The following is a 13,339-nucleotide window of genomic DNA, read 5'->3' on the forward strand; positions in this document are numbered from 1 at the left end:
TTTCTGAAGTCCTTCTTTCTGGAGATACTTGCGAAGGACAGCCAGTTGCCAAGTAAGGTCACTCTTTGTTCATTGAACTAAAACACGGGATCTGCTTATAATAAAATGCTAATATTTATTTCCATAGCCTCAGGATGGGAATTTTATTGAGTCCTTTTCAATTTAGGTATGTTCAACTGAAAAGTAAACATTTCCTTCTGTCCAAACTTTGAAAAACATGTAGGCCCCTTCCAAACCCAATAAAAAAGAAGTCTGTATTTTTCTTAAAGGAGCACATTAATAGTTCAAGTGTAAAATTTTTGCATTAAAAAAATAATAGCAAATCTCACTAGAAGGTGCTAGTCAGATACTGTGGTTTGACTCTGAGTTTAAGAAAACAAAAGAACAGACTGGTTCCATGCACAAGGGTCTGTTTATTTATTTACAACAGCTTCAGCAGACAGGAATGTTCCTTTTATAGTGAAGAGCTCAGGGCCATGACAGTCTATAATTAAACACCCTTTCTCTCCTCAATTTCATCTAATCAGTGGTCCAAAGTCAGAGATGTGATGAGGGCCTATGTGGGGTTTAACCTTTCATCTATGAACTTGCTAAACTGTCTGGGGACAAATTATGTCGACTTTCCATTATTAGGCCCATTTCACCATCTGTTCACCTTTACCAGTGCAGAGGAAGAGAAAAGCCTATTTATTTTAAAAGTCTTAAGTACAACGCCCTGGGAGGATGTAATATAGAAAAGATAGGAACTGACCATGTAACTGTTTCGTATCTGCAAACTCTTTCACTCTGGTATCAATTCTGGAGCCAGATTTCTATTCATCCTATACAGCCCTACCATTACCTCATTATTATATATTATATGACTATGAAAGCCAGATACTTAAAATTATGAATCTGTGTTTCCATCATAAGTGATTTCAAAATCATTTATGGCTTATGGCTTAGAAGAAGAAAAATCACATAATTTAGTTCCGCCCCTGAATGTCCAAGCATCGTAGATATCACCCTACTTTGCCAGTAGTGGCATTAAGGGAAGAAATTCAGGCCCTTTACCGGACCCCCAGAGAGGGAAAATATTTCCCAAAAGATCAAGACCAAAGCCACCAAAATAATCCAAAAAATATTGGAAACGCAGTGACGAAATAGAAAATGGTTCCTTAGAAGGGGTGAGTCATACAACTGTAGACATCAAACTAATAGTTTAATGTTGCTATAAATGTGTGTTTTACAAGATGAAGCGATGATCTGGGCATGTAATCAACACCTGAGATTCTGCAGTCATTTTAGATCAAGACCTTCAAGAATTATAACTTCCATTCATATACTGTAGTTCAGAATCCACGACTGAGGGAGAAACCAACATCAGCTACCACTGCCAGAGTTCAGATTGATGTTTAAAACCCAAGACTCTAATCCGTCCTTCTCTGATACACCCCAAGTTGAAGAAATAAATGTCGAGAAAGTAGAAGGCCTTTCAGCTAGATAGAACATTGTGCTAGAATGAGAATTAAGGGAATTTGATTCTGACATGACCCCATCAAACCCCAAACCTCATTTTGCTGATAGATACCAGAAGGAAAAACAAAAAGGTTGAATCTACGCTTGCGTGCCAGTAAAAACTCCACTACAAGTTTTACAGAGAGAACGACTGACATATGGGAATGCATAGGGAACGTGGTTAAAATACCAAATAGAAGTGGGCAAGATTAAATTTCTACCTTCCAGCAGGTATTTAAGCAACAACAAGGAAAAAAAACAAAACAGTAAGAGCTCACTATTAGGAAATCTTTTTTGTTCCTGTCAGCAGCATATCTCAACCTGAGCTATCGTTATTTGTTGGTGGGAATATACAACAAAAAATACCTATAGCAAGCGAGGTCCTGACAGCCAAGTTCCATTGTTTCCATGAAGCCCCTCCTCTTGGTGATTGTGCAAAAGACAGTCTTCCAAATGAGGTAACAGAAAGTAAGAAGGGATCATGAACTTTGTGAATCATTTTGTAAACTAAACTATATTCCTGTTAATGGGCTCTTGGGTCTGGCTTTAAAAAACGTTTCAAGAATGTTCTAAAAACTTTCCATTTTGCAATACTGGTAACTCAAGAGAAATAGCAAATTCACTTTTATACAGATTGCTCTTGTGGTCCTAGTGAGTCCTGAAATCCATGTTAGAGTTGACTAAATAATTTTACAGGTGAAATCTTGTGGGATCTCTCGTAGTTAGCATGATTCCTAAGTCATTAGCCGAAAGAAATAAATAGTTGGCCAAGGTTTGTTATGGGAAATATACATGTAACATCTAGCAGACTTGACTGCACAGCTATTATGGGTTAGGCCCTGGAGGTCCAGCGATGAGCCCCTGCCCTCAGATGCCTTAGGAGCTAGTTTGGAGACAGACACTCAACATATTTAGTGGCAATTATAAGACAGTGTTGCATGCTTCTTGTAATCAACCCAATCCTGTCTCTTGTGAACAACAGCTAGAGAACAAATGAAGTTAAATAGGGATGTCCTAGAAATGCTGCACGGAAATAGACTTAACATGGTTTCCGTAAATAAAACTGAGGACACTGACAGCAAGATGCTGAATCTGGAGTTTCCTAGAAAAAGGGTGAAAATTTGTCTTTTGCACAAAAGTCTTTCTGCACAACCCGGTTACCAACCAGTATCACACCCAGATCCAGAGATTATGTTAAGGCTTGAAATGTGGCTACTGAGCAAATTAAGGTGTAATTTTAATGTAAAACATATAACAGGTCTTAAAAAACAATATGAAAGAAAGAATGTAGATCATCTCATCAGCAACTGCTTTATGTGGATGACATTTTGAAATGATACTGTTTGGGATATATTGGCTAAATAAAATAGATCTGTCGGGGCACCTGGGTGGCTCAGTCAGTTAAGGGTCTGACTTCAGCTCAGGTCATGATCTTGTGGGTTCGAGCCCCACATGGGGCTCAGTGCTGACAGCTTGGAGCCTGGAGCCTGCTTCGGATTCTGTGTCTCCCTCTCTCTCTGCCCCTCCCCCTGCCCATGCTCTATCTCTCTCTCTCAAAAATAAATACATTAAAATTGAAAAAAAACTTAAATAAAATATATCATTCAAATTAATTCCACTTATTTCTTCTTGTTTTTTAATATGGCCACTAAAAACTTATTAATTTCGTGTGTGGTTCGTGTTGTGTTTTTATTGGACAACAACGGCTTAGCCTCTTGAACCAGAGAAAACTGAGTTCAATTCCACATATTAGCCAGGTGGCCTCGAGCTAGTTACTTAACTTCTGACCACTTGCCACGTAGCAGGTTCTGTTTGAATTAGTAGGGATACCTGGAAGAATTGTTTTTTAGGATGAAGCCTACCAAGTGACTTGTTCAACGTAAGTCTGTAATTACTTTTAGCAAATATTTTCAAAATATCTCAACTTTGCAGTGACCATTTTCTTCACTTTACTGATAGTCATCACTTAAAAGAATCCCACTATCTAGGGGCGCCTGGGTAGTTGAGTCGGTTAAGTGTCCAACTCTGGGTTTCATCTCAGGTAATGATCTCACCATTCGTGAGTCTGAGCCTCGTGCTGGGCTCTGTGCTGACAGTGTGGAGCCCGCTGGGGATTCTCTCTCTCTCTCTCTCTCTCTCTCTTTCTCTGCCCCGCCTCCACTCGTGCTCTCTCTGTGTCTCTCTCAAAATAAATAAACTTAAAAAGAAAAAAATCCCATGATCTAAATTGACCCGGGATCTTCACAAAGGAAGTGGCATTTTCCACTGTCCTCTGGATTCTTGTTTCCAGCCTTCACTATTTGATAAACTTCTACTCAGCCTTCAAGACCTAGCTCGGATACTTCTCCTGTAAAAACTTCCCTGACTTTCCTGTCCAAGTAATTGTTCTCAAATCTATTCTTTATTTAACAATTTTTTACTGAGCACCTACTATGTGCCAGCCCTGCTTTGGGGTCAAAATATAAAAAAGTGAGCAAAATAATGTTTTCGCCCCAGCGGTGCATACCTTCCTATGAAAAAGATAGACAATAAACAAAAACATACATAGCATAATGCCAGCTAAGGAGAAGGCTAGGGAAAAATAAAGTCAGGAAGGGAACAGAAAATGACAGAGTCAGGGAACACTGTTTTACATAGTGTGGCCCATGAGAGCCCTTCTGGAGCATTGACACTTGAGCGAAAGCATAGGATGCCCTACCTAACATACTCAGCGTGTGGACAAATATACCAAGGAAGGAGAGATTCTTATGCCACGATTCTCTCATCCGGAAAGGTATGCATACAGCAGTGTCCTTGGACGCTGACTGGAAATGCCCCTGGAAAGCAACTGAGCAATTGTCCATAGTCTTCCTACTCTGCAGTCTCCTAGAAGAAATAACAGAGAAGCCTGTGAAAACATCTTGCCGTCAAAAAAACTGCCCCGTGGCTGGTCGTGAGGCCATTCTCCTGGCTTGTCAAAAGTAAGGGACTGACTAAAGCCTTTGGAGGCTCTTGTCTTGGCCACATCCCGTTAATGTTTTTCTTCGTGTTAGAAATGATAAATGATTTTTATAACTTAACTAGTTACATTCTTGCCTGAAAAAAATGAAAGAATTAGCAAACTCCCATTTCATCAGGCTATGTTTAATGTGGTCTACAGCATTCTTTTTTTAACAGAAATATATTTTTTTATTTTTCTTAAGGTAACAAGCGTTTAAATTTAAATAAGATAGGAACATTTTTTTTTTAACGTTTATTTATTTTTGAGACAGAGAGAGACAGAGCATGAACGGGGGAGGGTCAGAGAGAGAGGGAGACACAGAATCTGAAACAGGCTCCAGGCTCTGAGCAGTCAACACAGAGCCCGACGCGGGGCTCGAACTCACGGACAGTAAGATCGTGACCTGAGCTGAAGTCGGCCGCTTAACCGACTGAGCCACCCAGGCGCCCCAAGATAGGAACATTTTTAACAAAAAGCACCAGTCTCTTTCCTAAGTCTTAATGGTCTCAGTTCCATTTACCAGTGTGCTATATTAACTCTGTCAACTTTTCTGTGTTTACTTTTTCTAGCTGTTACGTGGTTCTCTAAACAGGCGCGTGCGTAGATCACAATTGTTTGATCCATCAAGTGTAGACATCTGTGGACCTCCTACCAAGATAGCTGCCTGATCTCCTTCCCACCTTTCTTCTCCCATCCTGTCAGGTAAAATTATGATCGTAAGTCCTTCTGTTGGTTGTCTTTTTAACTTAAATATATGACTATACAAGCATTTCTTGAGTTCTCACTTGGTAAAAATGGATTCTTAATGGCCCTATTCTTTCTCCTTTTCTCCCCACCCTACCTTGCAACTTCAGCTGCTCAGGACCTTAACTTTTCCTTGTTGATTTTGATAGTGCTTTCTTTTTAAAAATAACGTAATTAAGTCTTCCTTACATATTGGTTGATTCTAAAAGCTGAAAATCAGTAGACAGTATGTGTGGTACTATGACTTTGTAGTGTCATTGACTGTGCAGCCAAGTAGTATATTATTAGTGCATTTAAATTTTCTGTTTTCCTTGAGTTTTTGGCTATCTCCCCCTCCTCCTCCCCCTCCTCCTCCCCCTCCTCCTCCCCCTCCTCCTCCCCCTCCTCCTCCCCCTCCTCCTCCCCCTCCTCCCCCTCCTCCTCCTCCTCCTCCTCCTCCCCCTCCTCCTCCTCCTCCTCCCCCTCCCCCTCCTCTTCCTCCTCCCCCTCCTCCTCCCCCTCCTCCTCCCCCTCCTCCTCCCCCTCCTCCTCCCCCTCCTCCTCCCCCTCCTCCTCCTCCTCTTCCTCCTCCCCCTCCTCCTCCCCCTCCTCCTCCCCCTCCTCTTCCTCCTCCTCCCCCTCCTCTTCCTCCTCCTCCCCCTCCTCTTCCTCCTCCTCCCCCTCCTCTTCCTCCTCCTCCTCCCCCTCCTCTCCTTCCTCCTCCTCCTCCTCCTGCTTCTCCGTGCTCTTCTGCTTCTGTTTCTTCTTTGCATTACTTGCCTTTATCAAATCCTTACTTTTCCAATAGCTCAAGGATTTCGCAAATTTTTGGAAGAATTCCATCATTCCAGATGGAACTTTTGCCCCTCGGTCTAAACTTAATGCTCTCCAGATCTGCTCCTCACTGTAACACCAGAACTTCACTTTGTTATTCCTTCCTGTCCTTTTCTTCTTCCCGTTTTATCCCAGTTTGGCTAGACCATACCCTCTAAGCAACTTCCTAAAAAACTGTATGTAACAGACAGACTTTCTAAGTCTTTAGATGTATGAAAATGCATTCTATCCTCCTTCTTGATTGATAGCCTTGCTGAGTATAAAACGTGAGATTGAAATAATTTGCCTCATAATTTTGAAAGCGTATACCATTATTTGCTGGCCATCCTGAGCTGCTGAGGGGAGGGTCAAATGGTCGCCTGATTTCTGTTCTTTGGTAACTCCTCTGGTTTGTTTTTCTCTATCCCTCTCTGTAAATTTTTTGATGTTTTCTTTTATAGATTTTCTGAAACTCTATAGGACTAAGTTGAGATGAGTCTTTTTCCTATTCAGTGTTCCGGGCAACTAGTATTATTCAGCTCTGAGAATTCCTTTTTTATTTCTTGAATTATTTCCTGTCTTCCATTTTTTCTGTTCTCTCTTCTGAAATTCTTATTGGTCAAAATCTCAGATACTTTGGGTTGATCTTCTAGGTCTCTCCTTTTCATTCATATCTTTCATCTCTTAGTCTTTATGTTTTACTTCTTAAGAGAAAGGGGGAGTGGATACAGAGCTGGCTTAGTGTAAAGGGCCTCCAATGCCAGAACTGCTTTGGGGAAGAAATGCTCATTCTTGCTGCTCTGGCTCTGAATTTGTTCAATTTGTTTATCGTAACATGTTTAGGGTTGTTTGGAGGTAAATTACTGACCATCACATGTTTTGAATGCACATTTGAGAGGAGATGGAATCTTTCTAGACAGATTTTCAAGGAACCCTCTTGGTGTCAGCCCAGTGAATCATTCTTGCTGTCCGTCAAAATTGCCATAACTGAATCCCAAACTCCCACAGAGTCCTACATATGCTAGAATGCAGTTTACTCTTCCCTGCAATCTTTCACCCACTTGCTGCCATCCCAAAATTTGCTAAAATCTCTCCTTCCTTTGCTACCGATCAACTCCTGCCCTTTTTGATTTTGTGATTAATACCTTTAAGACTTTTATGATCATTTTAATAGGGTTTTTAAAAGGAGAAAACATAAATTTGGTCAGCCACCCATGCTGAACCAGAATTCTATGGCTCATTTTAGAACAAGACACATCTTGTTTGTCTTGTACATCGTACAATAGATTTCTCTTTTATTTACTGCATCTCAAAAAGTATCATTTTGGAGCATGCTACATCTCTTTGAAAAAAATGAAAAGTAATGATGAGAATCTTCCTGAATGAATTTTTAGAAGAGTAAAGATCAGCAGAGACTGATGGGTGACCAATAGCACCAGGAAGGCCAGAAGATTGAGAGTAGAGAAATCCTGCCCCAAAGTCTGATTGATTTTTATCTCCATTTGAATTAATTTTTTGGTCCAGTGAATAAACATTTGTTGATTACTCAGTGTTCTTTAGGCATTGCTATAAATTAATACACACACACACACCCTTCACGAGATCAGAGTCAAGTAGAAGAGTATAATACCCATCCTTGCACCACATGACAACTTACAGCTATAGAAAGGTTAGAGAATGGCCCCTGCTTGCACAAGAAAATCCTAAATAATTTATTAACTATCAAGTGGCTGTTTTATTTACCCACAACTGTGTGACAAATTAGCCATGGTTTCCACCAGAAGGATTTACTACCCAGCAGTGAAAGAGATTCACGCATTCAGAGCATTGGCTTTGGAATCACACGGACCTGAATTTTCATCCGAAATTCTCCACCACTCACTAACTTGTAAACTTACAAAAGTTGCTTTGCCTCTCTGAGACCCCTTTTTCTCTTTTATAACATGGGTAGTAATACTACACTGAAGCTCCCTTAGCCAGCCTCCATTTAACCAACTCTCCAGATTCATGAAGACTCTTCTTTCTCCGTAAAACATGCTGACTGCTCCTCAATCATGCTGAAAGCACACACTTTACAGGCTACACAAGATGATGCCCCTCCAACCAAGTCACGCCTACTAGATACACCTGTGTTTGCTTTTAAATATATTTATGCTGATTTTAGTTAGTTGCAAGGCAATTAAAATCTTTATTACAAGACAATTAAAATTTTTATCACAAGACAATTAAAATATGAAGGCAAAAAGTAAAAGGTAACTTTTTAAAATACTGTCAGATGAGTTGATAAAAAGATAGATATTTAGATATTTAGATATTGGTGATATAATTGGAAAAAATGGTGTGGCGAATTTGTAAAAATCTAGAAGTGTTCTGTACTCAATATGTTTTGCAGGTGTAGTTACATCCTGAACATTTCAGATGTCATAAATAAAGCAATAGGTATGGTTTATGCAAAAAGACTAAGGGAGATTTAATCAATAGACTCATAATAAAAGAAAAACCCTTGGCCTTATGAATAACATGTGAATAAAGTGTTGTATGCTTAGGATTAAAATAAAATTTTGTGGAGTGATGGGTTGAGTTAATTAAAATAGGTACAGCCTTTATTAACAGTGCCAGGCACACAGCCTTTCCATAAGTGGTAGGCATTGTTGTTAGGGACATGTATGATTTCATTTGACAAAATATTTATTGTGGCTCTGCTCTGGGGGTGGCTGAGTGGCTCAGTTGGTTGAGCCTCAAACCCTTGATTTTGGCACAGGTTAGTCATGATCTCACAGCCGTGGGATTGAGCCCCACCAGGCTCCCCACTGGGTGTGGACCCTGCTTGGGATTCTCTCTCTTCCTCTCCCTCTGCCCCTCCCCCGCTCACTCGAGTGCTCTCTCTCTCTCTCTCTCTCAAAAAAAAAAAAAAAAAACTTAAAAAATTTTTTAAAAGGAGTCCACTCTATGCCAAGCCGAGCATACAACAGTGAGCAAAGCAAGTCTGGACGCTGCCTTTATGAGTCTTACAATGTAGAGGGAGGGCATATATTTGACCAAATCATTACACAAAGCCAGAATCTCAATGTATGATGAGGGCTATGAAGGAAAAATACAGTAGGCAATAACAACATACGTCAGGGGACCTGAACTTTGAGGGTCACCAGGAAGTAGCCTCTGAACTGAGTTCTGCAGCATGAATCAGAACTAGCCAGACAAGGAAAACAGAATTGCAGGCAGAGAAAACATCATGTTCAAATATCCTGAAGCAGGAGAGAGCTTCCCATAGCGAAGAAGCTGAAGAAGGGCCGATGTGGCTGCTATTCAGAAAAGCGAGCGTGGCATCTAAATATGCCGAATAGATTGGCAAGGCCAAATCTAGCAGTGCTTTGCAGGCTGGGCTAAGAATTCGGGGCATTCACATCCTGCGGTGCAAATTCAGAGGTCACAATCTACTCTAAGATCAAATTGCAAAAGCATCTTCATTCCGTTTGAAAGCCTGTATTAGCTGCTGTAATAAATAGACACCAAAACTTCAGCGGTCTGACACAGGCTGAAACTGATTTCTTGCTCAGTAATAGTCTTCGACGGATACTCCTGGCTGGTGGGAAGCTTTCCTCCACACAGTGATTCAGGGACTCTGGCTACTCCCATCTTAGGACGCTGCTATCCTCCCAGACTTCATCAACCCCCACACCTCTAGCCGACATAAGGGAGAGAAGAGCACGAAGTAGACACGCCCACACGCCCAGAGTGACTTACATCACTTCCGCTGCCATTCCGTGGATGAGAGCTCGGCAATGAACACACCAGGTAAACAGAGGAAAGTAGGTCAGCTGCTCCCAGGGACAGCTGCTGTCCATGAGTAGGGGAGGGTGATCTGGAGTGCCCAGCTCTGCCACAAGCCACTTAACATAAATTAACATTCGTGCCAAGTCAGTTTTTCCTCTTATCTTCAAAAATCTCCCTTACTTCGCTAGTCTCCAAAATCTATAAAGAGCTCACCAAACTCCACACCCGAAAAACAAATAACCCAGTGAAGAAATGGGCAGAAAACATGAATAGACACTTCTCTAAAGAAGACATCCGGATGGCCAACAGGCACATGAAAAGATGCTCAACGTCGCTCCTTATCAGGGAAATACAAATCAAAACCACACTCAGATATCACCTCACGCCAGTCAGAGAGGCCAAAATGAAGAAATCAGGAGACTATAGATGCTGGAGAGGATGTGGAGAAACGGGAACCCTCTTGCATTGTTGGTGGGAATGCAAATTGGTGCAGCCGCTCTGGAAAGCAGTGTGGAGGTTCCTCAAAAAGTTAAAAATAGACCTACCCTATGACCCAGCAGTAGCACTGCTAGGAATTTACCCAAGGGATACAGGAGTACTGATGCATAGGGGCACTTGGACCCCAATGTTTATAGCAGCACTCTCAACAATAGCCAAATTATGGAAAGAGCCTAAATGTCCATCAACTGATGAATGGATAAAGAAATTGCGGTTTATATACACAATGGAATACTACATGGCGATGAGAAAGAACGAAATATGGCCCTTTGTAGCAATGTGGATGGAACTGGAGAGTGTGATGCTAAGTGAAATAAGCCATACAGAGAAAGACAGATACCATATGTTTTCACTCTTATGTGGATCCTGAGAAACGTAACAGAAACCCATGGAGGAGGGGAAGGAAAAAAAAAAAAAAAAGAGGTTAGAGTGGGAGAGAGCCAAAGCATAAGAGACTCTTAAAAACTGAGAACAAACTGAGGGTTGATGGGGGGTGGGAGGGAGGGCAGGGTGGGTGATGGGTATGGAGGAGGGCACCTTTTGGGATGAGCACTGGGTGTTGTATGGAAACCAATTTGACAATAAATTTCATATATTGAAAAAAAAAATCTCCCTTACTTCAATCTAAGTGCATTCTCTTAATATGAGTTCGTAGTCAGTAATCCATGTGGCTATTTTAAAAGGCATAGCAAATATTAGATCTTTCTTATAAATGCAATGTACCATAATAAACATTAATGTATTTGGAGATCCTACTAGTCTGGACACGTAGTAGCTACCAGTATTTGGATGGTCTGAATTCTTCTAATGTTTTCGTGTTCTACCATTAACGAAAATGTTTACAGTGTCCAACTAACGTCACTCCTGGATATTCCCAACTGAAGTATGGTGTCCCGAGTACTTCTTCCATCAGCTGTCCCAAGCCTACTTTGAAAAGTTCCACCAGGGGCGCCTGGGTGGCTCAGTCCATTCAGCGTCCAACTCTTGATCTCGGCTCAGGTCATGATCTCACGGTTCCTGAGATTGAGCCCAAGTCAGGCTCTGTGCTGACGGTGTGGAGCCTGCTTGGGATTCTCTTTCTGCCCCTCCCCCAACCCCTGCTCTCTCTCTCTCTCTCTCTCTCTCACTCTCTCTCTCTCGCTCTCTCTCTCAAAATAAATAGATAAACTAAAAACAAAAAAGTTCCACCAATACTCGGCACCCCCCACACGTATACACAACTAAAATCTCCACTAAAAAAAAGTAAATGTTAAGCCTGTTGTCGTGTATCTTTTCCTCGACACGTGTCACTTGATTTTGAATAAAGAAGAAAAACAAAAAGCTCTCTATAAAATCTTCTTTAGACCCTCTAACCGCAAGCCTTCACATGAAGAGGTTCAGATCTACAGCTACTCTCTCAGGTCCAGTTTTTCCTTCAAATAGGTTTTGCTGGGTTTGTCTCCTCTATTGCCCATGTTCACGGACATGATAAAGTCTAGCACATGCCCTGTTCTCCTTCTGTAGAATAAGCTATACCAGGGATGTGACATCAAAAGTACAGGCAATAAAAGAAAACCCAGGTAAGTAGGACTCAGTCAAATTTAGAACTTTTATGCCTCAAAAACACTCCCCACAGAGTGAAAAGGTAGCAGGCAATGGGAGAAAATACACAATGGCTACTAAACGCACGAAAAGATGTTCAACATCACCAATCATCAGGGAAATGCAAATCACAACCATAAGATACCATTTCACAGCCATTACGATGGCTGTTATCAAAAAACAAAACAGAAAATGACAAGTGTTGGTAAGATGGAGAAATTGGAACCCTTGTGCACTGCTGGTACATTTTACATTTGTAAAATGGTGCCGCAAGAGGGAAAATGGGATGTGGTTCTTCAAAAAAGTACAAATAGGGGCACCTGGGTGGCTCAGTCGCTCAAGCGTCTGACTCTTGGTTTCGGCTCAGGTCACGGGCCTCATGGTTCATGAGTTTGAGCCCCGCATTGGGCTCTGTGCTGACAGTGTGGATTCTCTCTCTCCCTGCTCTCTCTCTCTCTCTCTCTCTCAAAATAAATCCATAAAATTAAAAAAAAATCTTTGCAAGTACAAACAAATTGTCATATGATCTAGCAACTCTCCTTCTGACTATAAACACACAAGAATTGAAAGCAGGGGACTCAAACAGGCATTTGTACACGCATGCTCATACAGCATTCATCACAAAAGCTAAAAGGTGGAAGCCATCCAAGTGTCTACCAGCAGATGAATAGGTAAACAAACTGTGGTATATACATACGATGGAATATCTCATCGGTCTTTAAAAGGGATGAAATACTGATACAGAACGGAAGTGCTGATACTACAACAACATGAATGAATCTTGGAGACATTACGCTGTGAAATCACCCAGTTACAAAAGGACAAATACCATAGAGTTCCACCCATAACGAGGTACCTTGAGTGGTCAAATTGGTAAATGCAGAAAGTAGACTGGGGGCTGAGGGGGGGGGGCGGGGAAATGAAGGTACTATATGAGTACAGAATTTCAGTTTGGGAAAATGAAAAAGTTCGGGAGACCGATGGTGGTTGTACAGAAAAGTGAATATAGTTATTGCATGGATCTTTTACTTAAAAGTGGTTAAAACAGGAAGGAAGGAAGGAAGGAAGGAAGGAAGGAAGGAAGGAAGGAAGGAAGGAAGAAGAAAGGAAGGAAGGAAGGAAGGAAGGAAGGAAGGAAGGAAGGAAGGAACAGATGGAGGGAGGAAGGGGGAAGGGAGTGAAAGGAAAGATCTGGTACTTGAGACAGAGCCTGGTGGAAGCCATGGCCCCAAACAGAACCTGACATCCTAAGACAATGATGTCTCCTTTGCTACAAAGGACCAGAGCTTTCAGTGGGAGGCCCTTGGATCCCTTTATTAACTGGCAAGCAACATGGACTTGTTTTGTTGTTTGAGCTTTAGAGCTGAGGACAGAGCGTCTGTCCACCCCATAATCACCAACCCACATACTGAAGATTGGGTCAGTTTGTAAAAACGGTTGATTCAGTAGGGTTCATGCCAGTGTCCTTTATAC

The 13,339-nt window shown here is 41.5% G+C and overlaps 1 long non-coding RNA gene across 1 annotated transcript in view; it reads left to right on the forward strand.

Annotated features, from left to right (window-relative positions):
* Window positions 1-13,339, forward strand: part of LOC107179918 — a 96,443-nt gene that overhangs the window by 77,247 nt on the left and 5,857 nt on the right. The window contains exon 4 of the long non-coding RNA XR_006212875.1: window positions 5,047-5,179. This is a non-coding gene — a long non-coding RNA (uncharacterized LOC107179918). The remainder of the gene's footprint in view (window positions 1-5,046; window positions 5,180-13,339) is intronic.

This window comes from Panthera tigris, chromosome F2 (assembly GCF_018350195.1).
Source record: "Panthera tigris isolate Pti1 chromosome F2, P.tigris_Pti1_mat1.1, whole genome shotgun sequence".
Lineage (NCBI taxonomy): Eukaryota > Metazoa > Chordata > Mammalia > Carnivora > Felidae > Panthera > Panthera tigris.